The 17,173-nt window shown below is 46.8% G+C and overlaps 1 protein-coding gene across 2 annotated transcripts in view; it reads left to right on the top strand.

Moving 5' to 3' along the window:
* LOC126531328 (neuronal acetylcholine receptor subunit alpha-10-like) overlaps positions 1-17,173 on the top strand; it is a 354,454-nt gene that overhangs the window by 164,826 nt on the left and 172,455 nt on the right. The gene's annotated exons all lie outside the window — the stretch shown is intronic.

A 17,173-nucleotide genomic window follows, 5' to 3' on the forward strand; every position in this document is an offset into this window, starting at 1 on the left:
TTTCCAGTTATTGATACCTGGGATAGTAAAATGAACACTAGAGAGAAGCAATAACGCAATTTAAACTGATTTAAAGAATAATCTGAAGTTGAGCCTTCAATAATATTGCGTTAAGGCTTTCATTGGTACAAGAAATAATGAATGTCAAACTTCTATTTTGGAAATCTTGCACCAGAAGCCAACGCACGTACGTCAGTGTGACATAACAGACTTAAATAACCTTTTTTTTTTCATGTTTGTTCCATTGTGGTACAATGAATGCTCTGTAAACCTGCTAAGTTCAGTATTTGGCTCATATAAAATAAACTTTATTTTATATTTACTGATAAGAAAATTAACTAGGCCCTATTGTCCGTTGTCACAATCCTTGACGTCAATCGACGAGCTGGTGCGGAAACTTCAACGCTGCGTCGGCCAGCCTTCTTTGGTTTTTGCGTCATTCCTCACTTGTTTCTTCTCGAAGTAATACTGGATTTTTTGGCAAACTAGGAAGGTAATCTACTATTACAACTAGATTTAATTTTCTAGTTGGAAGAAATTCAATCTATAGCTTTAAAAGGCCCTTCACCAGGCCACATAGCAAATTTTCGTTTCGAGCTCGAAGTTGTTACGGACCATTTAAGCAGTGCTCTACCGCAATAATTTTTTTTATTGAGGTCATTTATAGCGGAGATGGAAATACCTGAACGGCCGCGAAACAATTATTTCAGGAGGCGAGCGTCATCGCCAAAATAGACACTCTATCTACTTGCCCCATCTAGCCTTCACAAGCCGAAATTTGTTCCCCGAATTCTCTCATACCGGAGCCAGATGATCGCGTGACGAATACGTCCCGGGCCCTGCCTTTCTTTATTATCTCTCTCTCTCTCTTTCTCTCTCTCGCGCGCGCGCGTTTTTGCTGAGTGGCGCACTTCCGGTGACGGTCTCGCGCGCGATCTGTTGCGTTTCTCTCGTTATGCGCAGCGGACGATCTTGCGCGCTCTGCACGAGAACACCTGATTAGCTGTACAAGTCAGTGCAACAATGACGAGCACTAAGGCATATGCGAGGTAATGAAAAAGTATGATCGCGGCGTTGGAACACGGTAGTAAACATAGTTTTGTTCTCTGCGTGCGCGACTGCGCGGCATGGGAACACGCAGACCAAGCTCAAATGCTTATCTCTTGCTACGGTAAGAAGTAAAACAAAAACACTGAGACATTCGGCTTGTATGGTCTATTATTTATCTAAACTTTCATTCGTATATTTGAAGCAGCAGGCTAGACAAATAACTGATGTTGCTTCGAATATTTCTCGAAGTAACGAGTCACTGTGAGTGACGTCACCTCGAAGTAACGACGTGTCACCGTGAGTGATGTCACAACGCTGTCATGTACGTACAGGTGCACTTGTGCGATTGACGTGGACTCTCGGGCTGGAAGGGCAAATGCCGTTCGGTTTGAAATTTAAGCTGTTTAAGCGGCGCGCAGGTATGTGGTACTTAGCAGACACGATCGTTAACGCGCATTGTACGCACTGCGCTTGGCAGCCCGAAATGGCCAGACCTGGAGGGGGTCCCCTTAAAAGCTAATATCTGGGCTTGCAGCGTCCGTTCTTTTCATTACACCCTCGTCATCCAAGTGTAGCCCTCAGGCCAGATCTGCTCGTCGTTAGCTTATTCCGCGCCATATGGCGAAGAAGAAAAAAACACTGCCTACATCCTGGACTTGATTGATTGATTTATCCATTCATTCATCCATGAGGTTATAACGCCTCGAAAAGAACACTGTGGCAATGAGAGACACCGTAGTGGAGGGCTCCTGATTAATTTTTACCACCTGGGGTTCTTAAAGTGCACCCAAAGCATGGTACGCGAGCATTTTCGCATTTCTCCCGCATCGAAATGCTGCCGCCGCCACCGCCAGGAATTGAACCCGGGACAATGATCTGCCGTCTACCTTTCCCTGTATCTCCCGCTTTCCTTTACCCCAGTGAGGAGTAGCAAGCTAGAGACACGCTCTCCAGGCCGACCTCTCCTACTTTCGCTTCATTAAAATCTACTCCTTCTCCGGCACCTCAGGCTCAGCAGCAGAACGCCATAAAGAATGCGCCGTCACGGCGGGTCCTCTTGAACTTGGTATCAAACTGATTCCCCGGCAGCAATGCACAATCCGGGAGCCGGACGCGCTAACTGCTATGCGCTCTCGCGCAACCTTGGCGCTTGGAAACAGGAGCTGTCCTGTTCCCACGCCGCAGCGGTGGTTCCGTCTGGACAACAGAAACAGACCTCGAAGGCTCTGCTTCGGCGAACTGCATGCGGCGGAAGTGATTGCAGAACCGAAAGACGTCATGTATGCCATGTTTTAGACACCACCTATGTGTTCGGGGTACTACGCGCCACGCAGACTTTCGGAAAGGTGGCGTCCGCGCATGTGTTTCGGAAGCCCTAGCAAGCAATGCCGCAGCAAACGAAGACGAAGTATCGTTCACCCCAGAGAAGTAGCTGTTCTTGAGCAGATGGTCAATGGTAGCGGTTATAAGCGCCGCGGAAAGCAAACAAGCGAGCAAGCAAGCAAGATGGCGGCATTTCCTCTGGCCTCCAGCTGCTGTCGCTGTAAATGAGCTCGGAGCCGGAGAAATCGATGAAGTCGTATGACCCTTCGCTCATTTGCGGACGGAATTGTGGACTTTTCTTCATACTGCAGGCGCTGCAAATCTCTAGCAACACAATGCGCATACTAAAGGTCTACTTGTTGTCGAAGTGTAGGTTTCACTTTATGATGAGATAGTAAAAAAGAATACATCTTCATTGTCGTTCACCAATATATATCCGTGGTCGTTAGTGGCTACCACACAAGAGCATAAGGAACCTTTAATGCACGCTATGCTTTTGAAGAGATCGTGCAATATATGCTGTGTTTCGAGTGAGAAGGTTCGATGAATACCGGCGGCAATGTGGTAAGGCTGTTCACGTTACCTCACGAGTGCGATTCAATGCTGAGTGGCACCGATCATTGACTTCTGAAAGACGGCGCGGTGTGTTTGGCTCACGACTAAGTTTACGGCAGGGAGGCGGCCGCCTGCATAGGAATGTGGCGACCGGGAAATCGAAACCATAATCTCGTGCTCAGAATCAGGACGCCACTGTGGCGTCATTCCGCCTGCACTGCGATACATGAATGCACGTCCCCTTGCTAACGAGACTTTGATGACGGCCGCTGTATGTTATGTGCTAGCGGATGTTATATAAGCGTGTCTGAGGATAAACTGCGGCTCGTTTCGTTTGTGCAACTGGCTGCCTCGTCCTTGCGCCTCGCTGGCACACCGCAAGGTACCATGAGAGCCACAGTGCTACTATGGCATGAACTATGGGGCGTCTTGCAGTTTCTTGGCATTAGCAATGACAGCGATGTATTCATGAAATTTCTTCTTAGCCCGTCATCGCCTACCGCCCTTGCGCTCTAAAAACAACGTTATTATCTCTAGTATAGGTAAAACAAAAAGGGTCATGGTGTCGGTAAACGTAGGAAGGCTGGCTCCCATATTGTTAGAGCGTCCCTCCACAACACACTCACCTGCACTCAAAAGAATAGATGCAGTTACCATTTCCGCTCACAGAAATGGTCACTGCACTTCATCGAAACCTCACGGCTCTTCTTGATCAATGTAGCCTCTTCTTGATTTGAGGTGCGGCGCTGTCCTCAACTCCGTGGAGAGGAGGAAGAGCTTCGAGTCGAGGATCGTTTGAGAATACGGAGGTGAGTGTCTCATGTAACTCAATGCTACAGCTTCAGAAGCCGTGAACGCACGTTAACACTAATAGGCACCGCGCTTTGACCAGACGGCGCTACGGATGTTTCAGCCTCCTTAGGGCGCTTCCGACGTCAACCGCTTGGACTACGACGGAAATGAGACGACACTCAGAACAGAAACAGACGAGCGTGCATGTCATGGCTCGCTTTGACATGATAACCGAACCCTTGCGACAGAGTTACAAACGTATAATTTGTGAGTCTTCGCCATTGTATTCTATACTCACGCACGGCATACGCAGTTCTACTACCTATTTTACAGAACATTGGAGTGCTTGTTTCGAACATAACGATGACTAGAAAGCACCGCCATTGCGTAACGCCTCCATGTTATTCCTCCGCTGGCTAGGCTATGTGATCTCGCGCTGTTGTCAGTACACGGAAAGATTGAGCGCACGATGTCTCTAAGGGAAACGTTTCTTTCTCCGTGGTGATTCATGAACAACATTGAGAGTGCTTTTTCAACCTACATCACCGTGATTTCTGTGTTCTTGGAAAACTTCACTATGATTCGTCTTGTTTAACGTAAAATAATACAGTGAAGCAATTTCTGAAGGTTTTATTTTTCAATAGCTTTCTATTCACACAAAAAATGCACTGCATAGAACGCGCCGAAAGTGTGCCGGAAAATCAAAACTAGCATGGCCCTTAAGCATAACATAAACCTTAACATTACTGACACATTTGCATTTCTTTCCGGAAACATAGTTTGAGCTAAAATATCAAACATGACTAAAGGAAACGGTTCAAATGAGAACCGTAGAGACCACGCCATTGTACGTTAAAAATCTTTTTCATGCGGCTTAATATGGCCGCTCGTCTCACTTTGTCATAGTGGCAACAGGTCACAGACGCCATGCTGTTCCGGCAGCATAGGTGGCTGGGACCACTTCTTCTAAAACGAAGCAGGTTGCTGTTGCTTTGGCTCTTTTGGACGACAACATAGCGCAAATATACAAAGACTCTAGATCGGCAGTCAGGGCGTTCGTCTCGGGCTCCATCGCGAAAGAGGCCCATAGTATTCTCAGGAACATGGCAATCACTCCACATACGATCACTTGGTTAGCAGCACACTTGGGCCTAAATTTGGACTCGCTCACCAATCACAATGACATTGCCCACTCCAAGGCGCGCGTACTAACTCTCCGCGTGGGAGGAGGAGCCTTGTCACAGTCCAATGGCCAAGAGTTTCGGGATACTCTGCTCACCTTTAATGAATTCACTATAAACATTTCTATATAGAAAGAAGAATCTTCCCTCCACCACATGAAAAGCTCACAGGACCTCAGGCTACAAACCTTAGCATGCTTCAGATTTACTCTTATCCTATCTGGCCTTTATGCACTGTTTATTCCCGGACGTATTTAGCTCAGTGTCCCAGCTTCGGAGGGACATGTAATTTAGACCACATGCTATAGCGGTGTGCTTCGTTACGTGAGAATCAGGACATCACTAAAGAGAAGCGGAACTCTGCCATCAAGAGCTCGGAATACCATCGTCAGCTTTGGGCTGTCCCGAGATCCTGCGATGCGGCGGTTAGGTTGGGCCTAACTGTCCCCACGTAGGAGCAGCCCACCGTTTTCGCCCTTAAGTGGCGGCTCTTCCCAGGATGCTTCTAATAAAGTTCTTCGTATTCGTATCCGCATTAAAGTTACAAACTCAGCGTGCATGTTTAAGTAAACCACCAACCCGCATTTAAAACACCCACGCGGCTCGCCTTCACGCCTTGCCCAGCAGTGCCCCGCAGTGCCCAGCACACACTCGCGCTCCACTGTAACCGGAACTGGAAGTGCAAAAAGAAAACAAGGAAGGGCTCGTTTCCCTGCTCCTCTGTCCATCAAACAACCACACACCGACCCTGCCCACGTCTGTAAACTTGCTCCAGCAGACCCTCCCCCTATACAATCCAGCGTGCTTTCCTCCACACACACATGCACAGACGCAATGCGAGTATCTGCAGTAGGCTTGCCTCGCAGACCCTACTTCTACCACCCATTGTACCGCTCGTATGGCAGCAGTTCCGGCCTGGAAGCATGTCTTATCCACGAATGCCTGCCTGCCCGACAGTGTGTCCTCGTAAGCGTCATACATGCGCATGGGGCGTATGCGAGTACCCGTTCCTTTCGTTTCGTCCTTCCCAGGGCCACCTAATTTGCGCGTATTCCTTTCCTTTCTTACGCTTCTCCTTTCTTGATTTCATTTCTTTCCTCCCTTACCTTTCAACAACGCTCTTACTCCTTTGCCCGATCCGCTTTCACGAACGCTGTCCGGTTTCACGAACGCTGCACGCCGAATAGCGGTGCCCCACTAGTGGCCCGATAGCTGTCCGACAGCTGCGTCTGACGCTCGCTTTGTTGGCGACACAGCGCCGAAAACGGCGTGGCAGAAAGCACGGTACCCGGCCCGCTGGTGTACACGACGAGGTCCCGAACCATCAAAGGTCTCATGCTTCTTCTTCTTGCCCGTCGGCTCTCTTGCGCAAGTCTTTTCTCTTTCGGCTCTCTCTCGGTCCACCCGTGTGTGCAACGAGAAAAGCCTCTTTTCCGTTGCGAGTGTCGTCCCCCTTTCCAGCGCACCGGATGAGCCTGAGACTCTTCCTGCCTCCGGGGAGAGGAAAAAAAATAGTTTTCTTGTTCGCACCTTTCTTTTGCTTTCCGTCACCTCCACTGATGCCGCCTTGCGATCCGCTGGGATCGGTCCCACTGTCATCGAAGACCGGACGGCAGGCCCTGATTGCCTCGTCGTCTTCGACGCAGCCTCGGGAACTGAGCGTTCTTATTTCCTTCTTCTGGGACCAGCTGAGATTTCCACTGGGTAGAGAGAGTACTGAGAGAGAGAGAGAGAGACTGTTTCTTCTTGTCGGCTGGTGACACGCAGTCGCGTGAAGCGTTCAATACGACGGGGAGGGCTGGGAATCGCCCAGATGCTGCCGGCTATTCAACCTGGATGAGCGAAAGAAAGGGATGGCTACATAGATGGAGTTGCTTAATTACCAATGAAAGCCCAGTTCACGGGTCCCATAATAGAGGCACAGGATTTCAAAACAACTTGGAACTTGCGAAAGAAGTTCCAGCGGGCTATAAGAAGGGCACTGCGGCAAAGGACCTCGGCGATACGCATACCGTACGAAGGCTTGTGGGTCATCGAGGCGCTGTATTTGAAGATTAGAAAAATCTAGCGAAGAGATTTTCTACATATGTGATTACCTCAAGCGTGTGCTGCAATTTCACCTGAAGAAACACGGATTCAGGGATGGAAATAAAGAATTTCAGTGGAGACACTTAAGACTGCTTACCTGTGGGAAAGGAAACTTTTTTTCGCGTGTTTCTTATCCGCTGGATTGCTCACCTGCGTGAGTGAACCTAGGGCGCTATAACGTAAAACTATTCCAAACTTTTCTATTCTGATTCTGCAATCAGCCCTCCGCGATTGGTCAAAAACTTTTTTGGACCACCCCCATTTCACCTGTCTGTCACAAGACGTCACGAAAACCGCCATAGCTCTCCATCTGATATGACGTGTAGACACGGATTATGCATGATTTGACCGAACAAAAGAAAAATAGTTATTTCTGATTCGACGCCTCTTCGCCATTAGCCCTCGGCTATTGGTCAAAAGTTTTCGGGCTGCGCCCACTTCATCTGCCTCTCACGCGAAGTCACAAAACCGCTAGAACTCACCGCCTCAAGGTGACGTGTACGCGATAACGATGCATTAATATGCCGAACAAAACTGAATTTTCTTCTGAATAGCCGCAGGCTGTCCCATTCCGAAAGGAATAAAAGATGGCTGCCGCCGATCGCTCAGGCACTGGCTACTCGCACCTGTAGAAGATCATGGGTTTATTTGCGTGTAATAAAACTTTTTTGAGTCGCCGTGTAACGTTTTCGAGCACTTTCGGCACGTTTACGACCTCGTTCTGCCAACTCTTCTTTGCTGAGGATCAGTTTTAGCGCCATTCATAAGCTTCCGTTGCATGTCGCCGCGATTGTCGACGAGCCACCGCAAGATAAGTAAGGGAAAGCGGACCAATAGCAAACGCCGGCATCACCCTCTTCATCCGGTTATCAGTTTTCAGTGTAGTGGCTCGGCCCTATCGAATCTCTCTCCACTTGAGCGTGCTCCTCGCCTCTTGTCAGTTAATTAGATAAGACAAGCCGCTCAGTGTAGGCAATGTCATTCGTTTTTCAAGCAAACAAAAGCGACCTCCTATGAACGAGGAGAGCGTTTGATTGGTCTGTTCAAACAACCCTGCGGGTGACCTCCAGATGCTTGCGTCGGCGGTTACGCAAATTTGACGTCAGGAGATTGGAATAAAAACATATTGGAATAGTTTTACGTTATACGGCCCCTAGCCTAACTGCGCCTCGGTAACACCAATTCAAAACGCGCCAAACGTCTCCACGCGCTCGCTTGCCCGCGACAACTTGGAGAGTTTGGTCATCTTTAGGAGCAACCAAATCCCATTTTTTGTCATTGCTTTTGTGCGCGTAACCTTCTGTCACTGCGGCTTCTGTCACTTAATGCATGAATATATGTTAGCACTGTTCACTTTATAACATAAATTAAATTATGGGGTTTTACGTGCCAAAACCACTTTCTGATTATGAGGCACGCCGCAGTGGAGGAGCCCGGAAATTTCGGCCGCCTGGCGTTCTTTAACGTGCCCCTTAATCTAAGTGCATGGGTGTTTTCGCATTTTTCCCCCATCGAAATGCGGCCGCCGTGGCCGCGATTCGATCTCGCGACCTCGTGCTCAGCAGCCCAACACCATAGCCACTGCGCAACCACGGCGGGTGCTTTATAACACAATAAAGGTGCAAGAATTTATACGCAGCAACTTCCGAAGCGCGCCACCGAAACGTGCTTGTTTAGGGGATGCGTAAATTGCCACGCAAAACGAAGAGAGAAAAGTGATTAGAAGCTTTGCAATATAATGCAAAGAATAAGGAAAGATAACATAGCGACAGCCAGTTGTAAAGTTCACATACAGATTTTCATCACGTCAAAAACGGTCGTAGTTTGCGTCCACTTCTTTCTTAATATATACATTTGCACGCATATTAGTTTTCGCGTGTCTCCGTTTGTGTTCCCGTAGATCACGAGCCGGTATTCGCAATTGCTGTATTGCAAGTATTGCAAGTGCGGCGGCAAGAAGGATGTCAAATTCTTCCCCGCGTGAAGTGTACAAACCATGTCTAATTGATCACGCACGCGTTTGCTGTAGCTTAAAGGAGGCATCGTACAAGCACTGTCCAATCATATATAAAGGCCGTTTCCAAGGTCGCCTGGTTAACGCGCGGCTCAGAACCATATTTTTCTGGTGTTCTGGTGGCCAGTCCCATCACTCTTAGGATTTGCCCGTCAGCGAAAGTTTCGGTGTATTTTTCGGTATATGCATATGCCCATGCCCCCTTCACACGCCCGATGACTCGACGTCCGGCGGCGCAACAGACGAGGGCGTAGCAATTCCGCCTCGTTCTGAAAGGACTTATTGGATGTCAGGGGCAGGCCGACGCGACAGTAAGCTGACGGGTGCACCTTCATGCACACGCGGCTTGTGGATTCTCGGTAAGCGCTGAAACCTTTTCCACACACATTTCAAGTGCTGTTGAAGCTCGCCGAAAATACAGGGTGTTTCAGCGAACACTATCAAAAAACTTTAAAAGCTGCCTGTGGCAGATACCACAATACTAGTTCATGAGATGGTCTGCTCGAAGCGGCGAACAATACCTGCACAATAAATTGAGATGCAAAATCGAATAATTTATAAAAATTTGAAATTAAGTTTTAACTAATTATATTATGCCAACATTACAATTTACAAATTATAGCTGTGGAGTTCGCAAGGCGGATCCACTTGGAACGAAGTCTCAGGCTGACACCAGTTTCGAGATATAAATTCCCGAACTTTGCGGAGAAATGCATTGGCGTTCCAATTAATTTGTTAAGAAAGCGTAGTTTCATGCACTGAAGCACACAACTGGAACGCCGATGCATTTTTCTTCTAATTTTCTTGGTTTTGTTCTTTTACGTTTGCAATATCACCCTTCATGAATTGCGCACTTATTCATGCGCCATGCGCTTTTTATGTTATCTTGTGCTTTTAAACTATGTACCATATTTCTTCTCAATATTTCCGCATTGCTTAGTCCCTTCTTTACTGCTATTATGCGCACAAATTTTATTTACCATATATTGTACTTTCTTTCCTTTGGTTGGGTATGCACTGTTGGAATTTTTCGCCCTCCCTTACACAATGCCCTACGGGCCTGTAAGGTACTTCCAATAAATAAGTAAATAAATAAATAAATAAATAAATAAATAATCCAGGTACAACCAAATTAGGAAGACCCACTAAGCTTCAACAAAAGACACTGCCTCACCAGAACAGGAATTAGCCTCCCTGGTGCAGTATTCGGCCACTCACTCTCAAATGTCTCATTCTATTAACCAATGGCCCTTAGTCCTCAGCTGCTGCGGAGCACCTGACCAAGGCAGCGGTCAGACCTATAACGCAGCAGAGGGTGCTAAGAATCTCTGTACTCGGACAGGCAGCCAATGGCAACTGACCCTGACAACGTTTAACACCCGAACTCTCTAGAGTGCACCTAGCCTAGCATGACTCTTTGAACGTTCAGACATTGTTCGCGATACCAGTGGCCGCAGTGAGGTTAGAAGAACTGGTGAGGCTCATACAGGGCTGATAAATGGCCACGTCCTCTACTATAGAGGACTTCCAGATAAGAAGCAGTACGAAGTAGGATTTTTTATCCATAAGGACATAGCGGGCAACATTGACGAATTCTACAGCCTTAATGAGAAGATAGCAGTAGTCGTAATAAAACTTCGTCATACGTATAGAAGAAAAGTAGTAAGAACCTACGCTCCAACCTCCAGTGATGATGATGACGAAATATATCAGTTTCATGTAGATGTTGAATTATCGATGAGAAAAGTGCAAACTCAGCATACTGTAGTAAAGGGCGATTTCAATGCAAAAGTAGGGAAAAAGCAGGTTGGTGAACAATCAATTGGCAACTACGGCATCGATTCTAGGAACATTCGAGGAGAGATGTTGGTAGAATTCGCGGAAAGGAATAAGCTGCGAATAATGAACAGCTTCGTCAGGAATCACAGGAACAGGAAGTGGACCTGGAAAAACTTCAATGCTGAAACAAGAAATGAAATTCATTTCATACTTTCTGCCGATCCCAGCATGGTGCAGAATGTAGAAGTGTTAGGTAGGGTAAAGTGCAGTGATCATAGTTTAGTGAGGGCTAGAATTCACCTCAATTTGAAGAGAGAAAGTGTAAAATTGATCAGGAAGAAACAGGCCAACATAGACGTAGTAAGGGTAAAAGCAGACCAATTCAGGCTGGTACTTGCAAACAAATATGCAGCGTTAGAACAGAGAGATGAAGGTGACATAGAGGTAATGAATGAAGCCGTAACTAGGCTGGCTTCAGAAGCAGCAATCGAAATGGGAGGCAAGGCACTGAGGCAATCAGTTAGCTCCCCAAGTAGCAAAGGACTCAATAAAGAAACGACAAAGAATGAAAGTGTCCAACTCAAAATATCAGATCGAATTCGCAGAACTGTCAATACTGATCAACAAGGAGAAAATACGGCACATTCGAAATCATAACGTGAGAAAGACTGAGGAAGCAGTAAAAAATGGAGGCATCATGAAATAAGTGAGGAGAGAACTTGCCTTAGGACAAACCAAGATGTGTCCACTGAAAGATAAGCAGGGTAATATCATCAGCATTCTCGAAGATATAGTAATAGCAGCGCAAGAATTCTATACTGACCTGTACAGCACGCAGAGCAACAACGACACCTCCATTCGAAGTAGTCATGAACAAGTTACAGAGGCTCCTTCTATACCTAGCGATGACGTTAAAAGGACCTTGCAAGACATGAAACAGGGAAAGGCGGCAGGAGATGGAATAATAGTCGATTTAATCAAAGATGGAGGAGACATAATACTTGTAGAACTGGCAGCCCTTTATACGAACTGTTTGTCGACTTCAAGGGTCCCAGAGAACTAGAAGAATGCCAACATTATACTAATCAACAGAAATTGAGAAGTTAAAGTATTTAAAAATTTTAGAGCCATTAGCCTGCTTCCAGTGATATATAAAATATTCACCAAGATAATCTCCAATAGAAAAAGGGCAACACAAAGTACAATCAGCCTCTCTATACGGCTTGCATAGATTACGAAAAGGCATATGATTGAGTAGAGATACCAGCAGTCATGAGGCATCACGTAATCAAGGAGAACAGGACGCTTACGTAAATGTCTTGGAAAATATCTGCAGATTCCACAGCTACCTTAATACCCCACAAAAAAAGAAGAAATATATATAAAAAAGGGGGTCAGACAAGGAGACACAATTTTTCCAGTGCTATTCACTGCGTGCTTGGAACAAGTATTAAAACTGGGAAGGCATAGCAGTGAGAATCAAGGGCGAATATCTCAGCAACCTTCAATTTGCAGATGACATTGTCCTGTTCAGCAACAGTGGGGACGAGTTACAACAAATGGTTGAGGACTTTAACAGAGAGAGTATAAGAGTTGGGTTGAAGATTATCATGTAGAAGACAAAGGTAATTATCAATAGCCGGGCAAGGGAATAAGAGTTCAGGGTCGCCAGTCAGCCTCTAGAGTCTGTGAAGGAGTACGTTTATCTACGTCAATTACTCACAGGGGACCCTGATCATGAGAACGAAATTTACAGAAAAATAAAATGGGTTGGAGCGCATGCGGTAGACATTGTCAGATCCTGACTGGAAGCTTACCATTATCATTGAAAAGAAAGGTGTACTATCAGTGAATTCTACCGGTGCGAACATATGGGGCAGAAACTTGGAGTCTTACAAAGTAGCTAGAAAACAAGTTAAAGACCGCGCAAAGAGTGATGGAACGAAGAATGTTAGGCGTTACGTTAAAAGACAGGAAGAGAGCGGCGTGGATCAGAAAGCAAACGGTCATAACTAATACTCTAACTGACATTAAGCGAAAAGAATGGAGCTGGGCAGGTCACGTAATGCGAAGATTAGATAAACGTTGGACAATTAGGGTTACAGAATGGGTGCTAAAGGAAGGGAAGCGCAATCGAGGACGACAGAAGACTACGTGGGGTGATGAAATTAAGAAATTTGCAGGCGCATGTTGGAATCGGTTGGCGCAGGACAGGGGTAATTGCAGATCGCAGGGAGAGGACTTCGTCCTGCAGTGGACATAAAGTAGGCTGATGATGATGACTGCGGCAGCAGTTAAAATTAGAAACTCCGAACTTGTTTGGCTGTCTCCTTCTGTCCTTTCCTTTCCGTCTTTGTCGTTAGGCTATATCATAAACCTGAGCTTCATCCTCAACTTAAGGCCTAGAAAAACAAAGCTTCGTTGACCACAACCAGTGGGGATTCAACTGACGCCCTTACGACAATGTGCTGTTGGAAACCGGACGCGCTACCCACAGCGATATCGCTCATCTTAGACTTGAAAACTTGTGCGTGGTGTTGTGCGCCACTCCAACTCATAGCGTGGTGGCATCTGCGGACCTACTTCGGAGGACACGCTGAGCAATACCTAGTTGACAATGTCGACATTGTGAGGAGTGCAATGAAGTAGTTGTTGGGAAAATAGTGCTGTTATTTGAGGAGCAAGTGAGCGAGATGGCAAAATAGCGACCGTCTGCCGAGAGAGCCTCGTAAACGAGTTCAGAGCCTGAGGGATCGCTGAAGTCAGCTTAGTGGTTGCTGTCCCCCCCCCCCCCCTTTTTTTTGATAATTCATTAAGAACTGCAGAACTACGTGAAATATTTGGTATAAAGTATACCGGGAGTCGCGTCATCGTCGAACTAACTTCGGGGGGCTCATACATCAAATTCTTTTTTGTGTGTGTATTTCCTATGATGCGCTCCATGATTATGCACTCGTCTACACGGGCAACAGCAGCTCGAGAGCCGAATGCTTTCACTTGCAAAAGTGCCAAGCGCAGCCGGATATTTATTTTGTCACCTTCGCACGAAACTCCAAGGTAATGTTCAATATTCAGACAAGATTTAGAAGAATATGCCAGAGCGTAACGTGTTGCATAAGGCCCGTAGATTAGAACACAAAGAAATCACTGTCATTATGCATTTCTATCGTATTTATGAGAATTCTGCGAATAAACGGGTTCATTATCGTATTGACAGTGTAATCATATATAGTCACAGCCACGTAGGAAACATTGAGAATCAACAACTAGTAAAGAGACTATCAGAACGACGTAGCCTTTGCACGAATTTCAGAAGCGATAAGTTTGCTTAACCGGGACATAACTCTTCAGCTTAGTATCCAAATGGGACAAGTATAACCTTATCGGTATGTATTAGTGAGTAATAACATGTCACTATTTTCGCTGAAACGAAATAAAAAATAAAAAATTATGGAATGTATTTTTTTTTCCACAACAGCGTCTTTAGCCGACATTAGCCTGTTCTTGTTTGCCTCGGATGCGATGGTTTACAGTGTTTTCACGTTCTCGCGCTATAGCTGTCAGCGTTAATGCTGTCCCTCAGCGGCTGCCTCATGTGTCATCCTTCTTGGGGAACACCCCCTCTGTCCCGAATGGTTCATTCAGCCATCTTTATTTCTTCTTTCACTCCTCTAGACGGACTGTTACAGCTCGCCATTCATCGCACTGTCACATTCATCTTGAGCACGACGATGTGGACGCAAATTTAATAAACACGTCCCAACTTGAGCCGCCGCGCGCTCTCAGTTTGCTTTTGCCACGCGAACATCAAAGACCCTGCACGTCTGGCAGTCGAGCGTGAGTTATGACCACTACCCAAGGCTTGCCGCTGGAGCTCTGTTTGGCGATGCCTTCTTTCCCTGTCCGTTTTTTTTTTCTTTTTGTTGTTGTTGTTGTTTGTTCGTTGGTTTTGTGAAGGTTGCTTTTTGACGTCCTTGTCGTTTTTGTTTCACGGTGATCCTGTCGTCCCTCTCCTCCTCCTCCTCCTTACCCTCCTTTTCTGGCATTCATTGCCCCCAGCATTCTGCCATAAAGCTTTGGGCACGCGTTATCGTTGTTTAACGGTATACTTTTGTTCGTATTCTTTTCGGGGAAAGAAACAACTTTACCCGATAGCGACCAAGCGAGTGCTTATATTTGTGGGGCGACAAGACGATGTCCGAGTTTCTGCTAAACAAGAAGAAGGAAGAAGAAGAAGCGATGCAGTATACTACGAGATACTTGCCTGCTTAGGATTCAGAAGCCACCGGCAGCCGTTGCCGAATTTCGGACCAAGTGGAGTGCGGAGAAGGGGTTTTCCCTCTTCGACGCTTCTGCAGGCCAACGCCGGAGAACTGTAGTATACACGGGCCGCGGTGGTACGGCTTGGAAGCACATCTTGACCCAGTTCGCGCTCAATACCGCGATCATAAATCAATAAAAGCAAGGAGGCCAGAGCGAGGAGGTGCGATGAACCGCCGCGTGTTCCAGAACGAAGCGGGAAAAGAAAGAGAGAAAAGAAAAGGTGTGGGTGGGCAAAGGATTCAGGGGGGAGAGGCGGCGTCAGCAATTCCTGAGCAGCCGAATAATCTGCCGAAATGAACAAATACTGCAGTGGCAGCACAGTGGTTGGCGAGCGAGAAACGGCAGACGAGAAGGGGGAAAAAGGCGAAAGTCTCTAGTGCTGTCTCAGAAGAGAGTTCGGCTACAGTGAACTGGAATACTTGAGGCTTCAGTGAATATAGAAAGGCTTTCCTATGAGGGGAGAGAAATAAAACAGAAAGAAAAGCTATTTACACTGCAAGATTGCACGTGGGACTAGCACGCTCGGTGTGGGCAACCCAAACATCGATTCCTCGTTTCCGGGACAGCGTCTATCATCGAGTTCTTTTCTTTTTCTCTCTCCATGGTCGACGCGTGCTCGAGCAATGATAGCGACAGCTTGCGCTGCGCGAGAACTGCGCGTCGTGAGCAAGCTTTGTGATTTTGATGACCACAGTAGTTAAAGGCCGCTTTCATGCCACCAAGAATTTTAATTAGGTGAGTATCGTAAAAGGGATAGAGAGGGAAAGGCTAATATGGTATTTAGTGGCGATGCGCGAGCAGGACGAGAGCACCTCTTTTCGGTCCAGCAGATATGTCTGAGGTTACGCAAAGCCCTAAGACACGGGTATCAAGACACGGGTATCAAAGCAGACGCATACTTTCTTTCAAAGAAAAACAAACTTCATTTTGATCAAAGCATAGTTAAGCTAGCTCCACTTGGCAAACCAATAAAAAAGAAAAAGAAAACGCGTGGCTAGTAGACGGGGTAACTAGACAATAACCGGAAGATTACAAACTGCGTAAATACACGTGAAGCAAACTCGTAACCGACAATCAGGTCTTCCGAGAAGCCGAAAGTTCAGTCACACGCTTTTGAGGCGCCATATAAATTTCCTTGCTTTGAGCGCTTTGTGTTTGCGGCCCTTCAACAAGGCCCCCAGAAAAGCACAACCTTTTACTAAAACGCCGCTCTAATAAATAAGCATACAAATTCTGGTACCTCATCAGCATCTGAAGTTTATGCATCAAGCACTCAGGAACATTACCAGAAGACGTGCATTGGCGCAAATGCTATTATGTAACATGCTTGATGTTACCTGCGTAACAGGCTTTATGATAAATGTGCCTGTTTATCTTATGTATGTTGCGCAAGTCACTGTTTAAGCTCTTCTGGCGTTAGGTGACGCTACGCGCGTTTGGCCGCCTACATTGCCAAGACGCTAATAAATTGTTGGGGGTCCTGAGTGCATCGAAGGCACATTGGGTGCACCTAACACCGTTATCATCCCCTAAATAGTGCGATCTTCAACGCTTTTTTTTTTCGGTTCCGTTGCCGTATGCACTCAATTCCTTTTCACTCTTTTACTTGTGATCCGCCATCTTGTCATTTCCTTCATCTTTTCTTCCCTCCTTTCTATCTTCCACTTCACTGCTTCTATCCCTTCTTCCCGAGAGTCGGCAGACGTTGTGGCCCTTCCAGTGCCCCTTCCAGTGTGCATGACCTGCAGCGCCGGGAGATAGGAGCCCGCCTGCATTTTTGACCCATTACCCACGGTTTCCTTGAGGACCATCCCGACGCTTCAGAACGCTGCGCCACGAATGCACTGGATATATGCCACTTTCCAACGAACGTCTTTCACGGCAACACTTTAACGAGCTGCGCCATGAATGCACTGGGTACGTGCCGCTCTTCAGTGCCACGTCTTGCCAACTTGGGTCGTTGGATAGGTGCCACTGGGTGTGCGGCCCGACAGGGAACAATTATCAGTGTTCGCGCACGCAAGCGCTCCACGCCTCTCGTCTCGGAGGCCACGCGCGAACTTCTCGG

The sequence above is a fragment of the Dermacentor andersoni genome, chromosome 5, assembly GCF_023375885.2.
Source record: "Dermacentor andersoni chromosome 5, qqDerAnde1_hic_scaffold, whole genome shotgun sequence".
NCBI lineage: Eukaryota > Metazoa > Arthropoda > Arachnida > Ixodida > Ixodidae > Dermacentor > Dermacentor andersoni.